Genomic DNA, 10,950 nt, shown 5'->3' on the forward strand with positions numbered 1-10,950 from the left:
ATATTAACTTTATTCAACAGGCAATATTTTACTAGTGCTCTTCAGGATACTCAAGTCCTCTTGCTCTGAGTAAAGAGACAATATGGATTCAAGATGTAAGAGTGACAAGGAGACAAACATCAAGAGAATGTTTAACGTACAAGAAGAGACTTACAATAAGAAGGTTTCTGGCTAGTGATAATTCCTCTTGCATTTGACATCACTAAACCATCACCACTGCTATGTTTGTAAATGTTTAGGTAACTGAATCGGTATAAATAATTCAAAGGAATATTATCTTTGATGTACAGGTGGATTTTCCTCTGAAGTCACCTTGGATGGCATTGAGGGCCTTACTGTCTTAATTACAGAAGGTTTTAATGTGGTAGTTCTGGTGGATTTTTTTTTTTTTCTTAAGCAGAATTCTCTAAGGTTCGGTTTATGAAGGGCTGGAAATGGCTCTCTCGGAGCCAAATCATTTTAGAAGTAATTCCAGTGCAGGAAGTAAAGATGGGTATCCTTCTGTTTCTGGTGGAAAATAAGCCACATTCTCCAGAAAGCAAAGTAAACTCAGTCCCTGTGAGGGGCGGTAACAGGAATCCTTGGAAGCAGGAGAGAAGGGAGAGTTAAGATATGTGAAAGAAACAAGGCAGTGGTAAGGAATAGAGAAGGGGGGGGGGACGTATAGCCCCTGCTCTCAAGAGGACTCAGCGTTTCTGCAAGGCTGGTCCTCAGGAGATTCACTCTCCCATTTTTCCTGTGATGACTTTGGAGCCTCTGGAGAGGAGAATTCTGGTCAGACTAGTGCTGTGCTCTGAGAAGCAGGTTTGCCCTGGCTTCAGAACATTAATGAACAATAGAGTCCCTGTGTCATACACCTGCCCTCAGAATATGAAATAGTATCTCGGCAAATGTCATCAAAGATGCCCTTCATCCTTGAGGAAAGTCCTCTAAGGATCCAAGAGAGGTCAGCCACCTGGCCTGATTTACAGGCGATCTCTCCTGAAGGTGATTGGAGATCCATGGTCTCACCAGGTCCCTCCCTCCCAGCCCTAGGCTCCTATGAAAAAACATCCTGCTCATTTCCTCCCCGTGAACGAATTGCTCCTGGCAGCCTTCTGACCTTTAATGGAACTGTCTGCAACCCTAAGCTTCCCCTGGGAGGTAGTGGAGGAGCAGGAAGCTGGGGAGCAAAGGAAACATAGTACAAATTGGATTTGGAGGCCAGAGGGGGAGGGAGCCTTCCTGGGATTTCAGCTCCAGGGCAACCCGCTGCATTGACCTTTGCCTGTCTCCTTTACTCTGTGCTGTGCCTTTTCAGTTTGGTTTCTTTTACGCAGGAGAGTAAGCTGTGTGTGGGCTGAGCTAAACCATTGGTAACCAATACATAATGCCCCCCAACCATCGAATTCTTAAGAGGAAGAAGAAACAGGAGCAAGCTCATCTTTAATCACCTTCTTATTCCTTCATGAAAAACTCAAGCTACAAACAGCCGCAGAGAACTCCTTCCACGAATAACAAATAAAGTCAGAGTTCACAGGAATGGACTCTTTTCCAGTGGGTCTATCCATTCACCTGCCCCTCTGAAGGGTAGTGGGCCTGGAGCACCCATGTGGGGAAAACATGCACCTTCCCTCTGAGAGCAGAAAATCCCTGCAGGGAGCATGAGGCCGTTTTTGCAAAACCTTTATCTCTGGGGTCCAGGCTGCTCTAGTTGTGGGCTACTTCATTGCTGCATCACACCTCTGCTTTCGGGAAAAAGAAAAAGGGGAAAAAATTCTCAGCACTGTAAATCTAAACACTTGTAAAAAATCATCTTGGGATTTGTTTCAGGCAGGACCCACAGGAGTTTCTCCCAGGTGGAGGTGGGGGGCAGATGATTGGATGCTTAAGAAAAGACCTAACTCAGCCTCCTTGTTTCCTGCCAGCTGCAGTTCTCAGAATTTTAGTTGTCAATCTTTTTGAGGAGGACATGCTTTCTTTTGACAAAAGGAACACCACTGGGTACCCCCTTGCATGTACCCGTAACGCTGGGACCCTCACCACCACCACCCCAAAGAACTCAGCCAAGTGACTGGAAGCAGGTGATGCTTTTAATGGGAAAAAGATGAACTTCCTATACATTTTTTAAAATTAAATAAGCTACATGAATTATTCATTTTTCACTCCCCCCTTAAAAAAAAGTATGGGTATGATTACATTTTAAACATCGTTATTTCTCCAACTGAATATCAGAAAGCTCTCCAGGATAACCTCAGCAGAAGGAAATGTCTACTCTGAATTGCTATTGCATTTATGATCAGTCCCGCTCACGTGGTGTTTCATGGATTGCTTTACAGCTATTTATGGGCATAAGACCTTTCTGGTGGTGCCTGAGTAACCCCCCAAGAGACAGGAAAAAGAACCCGAGCACCAGAGCCCACGTTTGTCTTGGTCACACTAATGCTAGGTGACTGGATCTGTTCACCCCATCACTGACAACCTGAGGTGGCTGAGGGACATAACAAAAGCTGAATACAAGCTTGTCAAGAGCCAAGCAGCTGAATTCAAATATTCTCTAAAAGCATCAGGGGTTGAAGTGGCATTTATCTTAATCAGTGCTGAAGGCTAATGTGCAGACACGGTTAGTTCTGTAGAAAGAACATTTCCTTCTCTTCCTGGCTTTTTGCTATGAAAAAAAGAATTCATCTTCAGAAGCCAAGAGGAGGTAATTAAAAAGCAAATGTCAGTCTGCTTCCAAAGCATCCATTTTCTGTGTCCAACCACGAGACGTTGTCCTTCCTGCAGTGTCCTTGGCCAGGGGATCACCTGAGAGCGCTCCAGGAGGAGGTAATGCTGACTCAGATCGAACTCTGCAGTCCTCGCCTTAACTGCAGGCTCTCTCTTCCCTTGTGAATCCTCCTCCCCCATTTGCTCAATGGGATAATGTCAGCTTACCCGTTGCCAACCAAAGGGTGGGTGCCTACTCATCTTCTCTCTTTTGCAAACCCAAAGGGTTAAAAATATGCACACAAGCTTCTAGAAGGCAAAAGGCAGAGGGAGTATCAATCTGCCCTGATGGATGACTCTTGAGCCCAGAGCAGCCCCAGCCCTTTCTCTGAGTCAGTGCAATAACAAAGCACTTGGTTTCAGCATCTCCGTGCATAGAAAAGAACTGTGTGTGTCAGCTCTGCAGAAGTATTGGGGCAAAAGGGCTGAATGGCTGGTCTGCAGTACAAGCCCCCAGGAGAGATTTTTTTTTTCTTCCTTCTTGCAGGGGATATACATCAGAGCCAGCAAACACGAGGAAAATCATGAGATGAGGTGTACCATCTGGTCAGAGGTGGGGTGAGGAAACAGGCCCAGCAGAGCTGTGCAATAAGTCAGCAGTTTTCCTGTATCCAAGCAGCAGCATCTGTGAAACTGAGCTGTGGCTATTTAGGTTATTGTTTCATTGTTCCACATGGAAGTAATCCCTTAGGCAAGTTTTCTTTTTTAAATTATTATGATGATGCTTATCACCATAGAACTCAGGCAAGCAATATCCCAATCCCCTTTATAAAGGAAGAGACAAAGACGCAGAAGAAAAGTCATGGTGCTGAGGAAACAGGAGGCCATTGTTCTAGATCTAGCTCTGCCCTACCTTTCCACAGAATCAAAGGGAACCACATCACCTCTCTGTGTCTTAACTCTGAGGTTGCCAAGAGCCATGTCTTTCTCCACATACTTCTTGCTGGCAGAACCCCAATTTTGATTGGATCGTCAGCCTCCTCTGAATTCAAGGAAGATGACTACTTCTCAGCCCCAGGAGATGAATATTGATTATAGTAATTCCATTACCCTCACTGTGATTAGTATAAACATGGATATGTAAAGAAATCTGGCAAATGAGATCTAAGACAGCAGCAGGTCTTGGAAAACATTTTTCTCACTGTTACAAGGGACATAGATGGGGATTTGCCCCTTTCTGCATCTGGATCTTCTCTATGAGGACCTGATTAGTGTTTGGAGCTGTGGCAGCCAAACTGTGTCCATGAGGAGAAGTGCCATCCATATATCAAGGATGGCACAGCAGGAAAATGGAAAGCACCTTAGTATTTGAGCACATGGCTATGCTACTGAATTAACCCTAGAAAGGTAAAATAATTAACCCCTTGTTATTAAGCCACTTTTAGTCTTATAGTTTGAAACATGTTGCTAAAATAATCCTCTAAATCTATCAACCTTGCAACTAAAGGGTTTTTTTTAATCAATAGTTATGGAGATAGAAAGCCAGTGTTACCCAGAAACTTCTTCCCTTTATTATAGAATCTCTCCACATAAAGAAAATGGGTAAAACTGGATTCCTACCTAAGGTCACTGCTGTCCTTTAGGAGGAATTCAAGCACTCACCTTTCACTCCAACTTTGAAAAGGAAAGATGCAAAGACCTTTTCATTTAGGCTGTATCTGGACATTTTTAGAGTTACAGTAAAGAGACTTTAAGTCATGATTTGTGCCATAATTGCTTTGTATTCTTAACTCTTTGGATCGTCTTCTCTCTCCATGCACCCATCTAGTTGAAATGTTCAGATGAACCAGGGGCTGTCCCTGGTGGGGTGGCATTTTCTGCCAAGCAGAATCTTAACAGTGGGATGCTTCTATTGGCTCTAGCCTAGACTGTAGGAAGAAGAAATTCCTTTGGTACCATTTTACTTGGGCTTAGATTTCTTTCTTTGTTGTCCCAATAAGTGAGACAAAACAAGCTGTGGATCTAGGGTCTCCCCGGCGTCCTTCTGGTGACAGTCTTAGGCCAGAGTCCCAAAAGAAGTTTTCATAGTTCACAAGTGATTCAGTCCTGCTTATCATCCATAAGGGAGTCTGAATCCAAAATTTAGCAGTGCCCATTTCCCCCGTCTACCCTTCTCGTGAAACTGACATTGTAGTTGAAGCTGAATCAACAATCTTAAGACAAAAGACACATCCTATCATGGATGTAGTGTTGCTGTTTTCCAAGTGTTCCTGGTTCTTCTCCCAGGCACAAAGTAGAAGAGCATTCCTTTACCCTAGCAGGTTGGGAGTGGTTATGCAGCTGAATTTGAAATGTGAGAGTCACTTCTATGAGAAGCTGTGAAAGCCACTGCATGATTTGCCATGCTCTTTCCCTCTGGGGCATGTCTGGCATTATCCAAGAAGGTGGCTGCTCTGTCGTCCTGGGTCCCTGGGTGGCAACAATGAACAGAGCCCTGCTGGGCTAGAATGGGCATGCAGCATTAATGAGAGATAAACCTTCATTGGTTTATGCCACTGAACTTTCTTTTTTCTTGTTTATTTTTACAACAAAGCCTAGCTTGTCCTGACAGCTACAGACGCTACCGCCTCTGGCCTCTAAGACCATGCAGTGGCAGAATCTCCATAAGAGGTGTGATCCTGAACTTGAAGTTTCTGTCGGAAATTTAGAACGCTCTAGGCATCGCCCTATGAAAAACAGGCTGTTGGGCAGTGTTTTGAACACTGAAGGCTTCTATAAGCAATAACCAAAATGACTAGGATGAAAAATGTATCCCTATTTATAGATTGCTTACTAGAAAATTCCCCCAGCTTTTTTATTTTTGAGCTAATATGTGGAGAATGCCTGTTTAGGGGAAAAAAGAGAAGGGAGGGGAATAAAAAGAAAGACAGGGAGATTTGGCAGACAGAGGCAAATTCTCATAGGTTATGTACTATATGCTAGGTCTGAGGCAAAGCTTTGCTGATGTCAGGGAATAGTAAACTGGAAGACCTATTATGAAACCTATTATGAAACCAGAAGACCTATATTGGAAAGCAGCTTACTCATATCATATTTACTTCTCTAAGGCAATAAGCGTTTTTGGAGTATTGAATAAGTAACAACATAACAAAATAATACAGAGTATTAGCATGTCCTTCATGCTACTATTAAATTAAAAATAGGACAAGAAAGACCTATAAGGAAAAAAGGACACTCGTAAAAACAGCTGTGAAGAGTAATTGAAATGATTATAGTTGAACGTGGATATTATCCAAAAGAGACTTTCAAATTGAAAGGAAGTAATGAAAAGAAAAATTTTCTTTTTCTGATTGGGAATGGGGGCCAGTAAAGGAAATTAAAAATAAAGAAAAGTGGTGTTTCAGTTTTATATGTGCCTGATTTATATATGACACAAGAAAAATCAAATAAATTGTTATAAGAAAATTAGATAATACACTGTACCAAGTAACTCATGCAGTAGCCAAGCCCACGCAGGGACCATAGGAAAATAATGGAACCCTTACTGCCTTAAGAAAGGTAGGAAGGGGCTTCCCTGGTGGCGCAGTGGTTGAGAGTCCGCCTGCCGATGGAGGGGACACGGGTTTGTGCCCCGGTCCGGGAAGATCCCACATGCCGCGGAGCGGCTGGGCCTGTGAGCTATGGCCGCTGGGCCTGCGCGTCCGGAGCCTGTGCTCCACAACGGGAGAGGCCACAACGGTAAGAAGCCCGCGTATCGCAAAAAAAAAAAAAAAAAAAAGAGAGAAAGGTAGGAAGAAGTCACCATGCTAATTGTAGAAAGCTTTGGGACAAGAGAGTTAGAACAGGAAGTAGAGATTCTGACTCCACATAAAATGAAGTTCTCTCATGGTCCAAGTGCCATGATCACAGAAGTTCCACATGATAAAGCTAAAAATCCTCAGTGTTTACAAAATTCAAGACTGGATTTTCTTGGGAATCAGGATAAAAAAGATAGTCAATGACAAAGTTGATAGAAGGAGCGTCTTCTGAACACGAATCCCCTCTTCCTTCTAGATGAAGGGATTATGTCTCTAAAAGTTAAGAGGGATATTGGGGAAGTCTGAGTCTCCAGGTGCTAATTCAACATCCCAATCAGATAATTTCCTGGTATGATTATGTTCTTCAAGAATTATTTTATACCCAGACCTGTTAGACATACTGATCTATAAAAGTGGCCCCAAGAAAGAGGCCAAGCCAAAGACAGCTTTATCAGCATTCTGGAAGGAAATGCGTACAGTGGTTAAGAACATAAATTTCAGCATCAGACACACTTAAATGCCATCTTAGTTCTGACATCTGCTCACTGTGTGACTTTGTGAAATCGTGTCTCTTGCTCTCAATCTTCCCATCTATGAAATGGAGAAAACAATAGAATCTACCTCATAGGGATGACTCTGCAGATTAATTGATATAATACTTATAAAATGTTTAGTTCCTGGCATTCAGTACAAAATCAATATACGTTTGCTATTGTTAGAGCTTAAAGTTTTCCCTTTGGGCCTGAGGAATACCTCAATCTCTTTCCAATATTAGGTCAACCATCAAGTGCAGTTGCAACATTCAGCCCAGAATATGGAATCCTACTTAGAATATCTACCAGCTGTTCCAGGACTGATCCAAGCAATGAGCAGTAACTAGGAATTATAAGAGGTAATATCATTAGGACACATGGAATAAAATAGTTCCCTTAAAACAAGGTGGAATTTGCCAAGACCTGAACAGTTCTCCAAACATAACCTTAAGTTAAAGGTCACTTGAAGTTGGCCTAATACTATTGAACATTTATTCTTTAGTTTGAGACCCTGCCTTCCCTTTGGATTGACCTCCTGGAAAAGAAGAAATCAGATAAGTAGTCATACATTTGGATTGTCCCAGATTATGGGCAAAGGGTTTATATGACTGATGACAGATATATGAGATACAGAAAAGGAGCTATCAGAACCATGGCAAGAGAATCAGAAGTGCTCTGTTACTTTCTCAGGACAGAAAGTCTCTATATGAGCTCACATCAGTACAGAAGGAGTGCTTGGCATCCCTTGTACCTTGGGCAAGATCAAGTCTTTGCTCTAAGCACATCAGGTTTCGAAGTAGTTAGGAACCATGAGGAATTTTCATCTCAAATTTCAGCACTCAGCACTGAATCCACGACAGTCCTATTTCCTGATAAAATGTCTCAGCATATTTAAAAACGTGATAGGCAATGACACTTTGGGGACATTTTGAGTCGAATATTCAGAAAGATGATGGAATTTTGGGCAAATAAAGTGCTCCCCAAGAGGGGAGGAACATAAAGAGTGGGACAGCATTGGCCATAGAGAACTAAATCCCTGTGCAACCTCTTTCCTTTGGGTCCCATAAGAAGTAAATATAAGCCATATCTTAGAAGTCAAACCATATTTTTTTGTTGCTCTTTGAACTCGGTCATTCTTTATCTCATTATCTTCTGGAAAATCATTTATAACGGATATAATTAACTTAATTAGCTTAGGAGACAAATATGATATACACCTGTTTTAATTTTCCAATTCATGTCTCTAGCCATAACATGGCTTAATTAATATAAAGTTCAGTGGTGAAGACTTGTCCTTAATCGTCCAAAGGAGATTTATGTTAAGCATACAAGTTGTTGAGAAGAATGATTTCTATTGTCCTGAAATTATGACTCAGGCACAGAGCCAAGGGAAAAAAAGTATGCTGAGGACTTCACATTATAATGCCAAGACCTACCAACAGCTGGACCTAGCCACTTCCTAACAAGGTTTGCTGAGAGGCACCAGTATAAAAAGAGCTTCCCGTCACTAGCCATTATAAGAGGATTGGGGGTGGAGGGAGTAGGTTATCAGCCTTTTGGGGGAGAACATTGTCCCTCAAGAGATACTATGTCCTTCTTTGTCCATGAAAAGCCAAGGAAGGGAAATCCTAGAAAATTATTTGAGAAGATCAAGTTGCTGAAAGAATGGTAGCTTGAATTTTGTTTCTTCTTTAAATATTGAAATATCCAGCAATCTTTTCAAAATAGTCCTGTGCTACTTAGATGAAAAGGGAACTGGTGTGGATGAGAGAGGGGTGCCGTGAAGCAGTCTACAAGCCTACTGTTTCATGTGGAAAAGGTACTAGAGTTTCCCTGGGGTTGAGTGGACACCCAGGAAAGTAGCTGGGCTTGACCCCTTTCGCTGGTATTTCACTGGGTAAGGAGGCTCCACCAGCAAGTGCCTATTCTTGGTAGTGATGGGAGGGGTTAGGGGCTTATATAAGAGGTTAAACAAGAACTGAATCTCTCACATCACAGATTTGTGTAATGAAGAGATCCCAATGGATTCTCTGAAGAACCCTCACGAGAGAGCCAGCATTTGAATACTAGCTCTTCTGAAGGTAGGACAATCAGATAATGTTAGACAGAAAAGCAAGGACAACTAGTAAAAGAGACACTAAAAAAAGAAAAAAACTAGGGAAAAAAAACACTTTCTAAACAAAAAGAACAATATGTGCAAAGATCCTGTGGTGGATGGAGGATCAAGTAAGACATTTAGTAGATGAAATCAATAGGAGTTGAAGATAACTTAAATATAGAAGGAGAGGAAGACAGAGTGTGTGAAGACAGAGTATCTCTCTTTAGTACCTGCACAGAGATAATGCTTTCTCTGGGCCAGAGGGCACTGAAGTAAAACAGTTTGGGGAGAAAAATCATGAGTTTTGCTTATTGAAGTTTACAAAGCTTTTTTACCTTTCAGATTGTAAAATAGTTGAAAATCCATTCATTATATTTTTTAAAAAATGTATTTATATAATTAATATGTTTAATTCTATGCTAAACATAGCATGAACGAAATAAAGCACAGCTGGAAACTCAAATAAAATGTGCTTAATGCCATCTTCTCTGAAAATTCAATTACTCAGGACTTAATAACCTTTTAATGTCACTAATTCATTTTTCTCCTCCTCCTTCTTCTTCCTCTTCTTCTTTTATCTCTCTCACAGAGAAATATTTTTTGAGTACCTGCTACACACCTGGTATTGTTCTAGGTTCTAGGTGGTACAAATACAGTGGCAACAGCATCTGTCTTCAAAGAGTTCATAGTTTTAGAAAGAAATTTTTTTAAACAGACAATTACAATGTAGTGTTATAAATGCTTCAAAAGGGAAAGGAGAGAATTCTATGGGAGCACTTAAGAAGGATCCATAATCCAGCCTTGGAGGGTGGGATCAAGGATGTTTATCAGGAGGCGGTAATATCTAAGGTAAAACCGGAAGGATAAGGAAGAATTAGTGCATCAAATGAGAGGCATGGAAAGGAAGAGAGATCCAAACAGAAGAAACTAAGGGGAGAGAGAGAGATGGATGGTGGGGGAAGAGATTGAAAGAGAAAGCGGCAAAGAGAGAAGAGAGAGAGAGACCATGAAATATTCAATGACTTGTAATTAGTTTAATAAGACTAAAGAGTAGGCTTGGATAATAGTAATAGCAAGAGATAAGGCCACGAAGGAGTTTGAATTTTTTCCTGAGAACGCTTGGAAATAATGAAAGTTTTGAATGTTGTGGTTGCTGACAATATGATTAGGTTTGCATTTTAGAAAGATCATTCTGGTTTGTGTATTAGAGGAAAGCAAGATTGGAAGCAGAGACCACGTGGGCTGCTGTTGCAATGATCCAGGTAAGAGAGAAAGTTGGTGAGCACAAATAAAGAGAAGCAGATGACTTAAGAAGCATTTGGAAAATAGAATCAACTGCACTTGTTGATTCATTAGATGGATGGAGAGATGAGAGAAAAAGGTTTTCAAGATAAAAACAGGGACTCTGGCTTCGGGACTGAATGAGTAGTTAGATCAGTTGCTTGGGAAAAGTTTATGATTTGGGACACGTTGAGTTTTGGATGTCTGAGGAACATCCACATAGAGAGGCTTAGTAAGTAGTTGGAATGTTTGAGTCTGATGCTCAAGAGGAGACTATAGGGCAAGAGATATAAATTTGAGCACCATTAGTTAAATACCATTAGTTAAATACGGTAATTGGAAGGGGAAGGGAATGAGATGGAGTGGGAGAGTGTGGGGAAAATGTGCAAGTTGAGAAGGACAGCAGGCTAAGTTGAAAGCCTGAAAAACAGAGACAACTAAGAGATAGCCAAGGAGTGATGCCTGGGAAGGATATTATGAAAAAGCAGAGAGATAAGAGGAACTCCAGGAAAGGGCTGAGTCATGAATGTCAAAGAAAAAGACGGTTGAAAAG

The sequence above is a fragment of the Mesoplodon mirus genome (genome assembly GCF_964341445.2).
Source record: "Mesoplodon mirus genome assembly, chromosome: 1".
NCBI lineage: Eukaryota > Metazoa > Chordata > Mammalia > Artiodactyla > Ziphiidae > Mesoplodon > Mesoplodon mirus.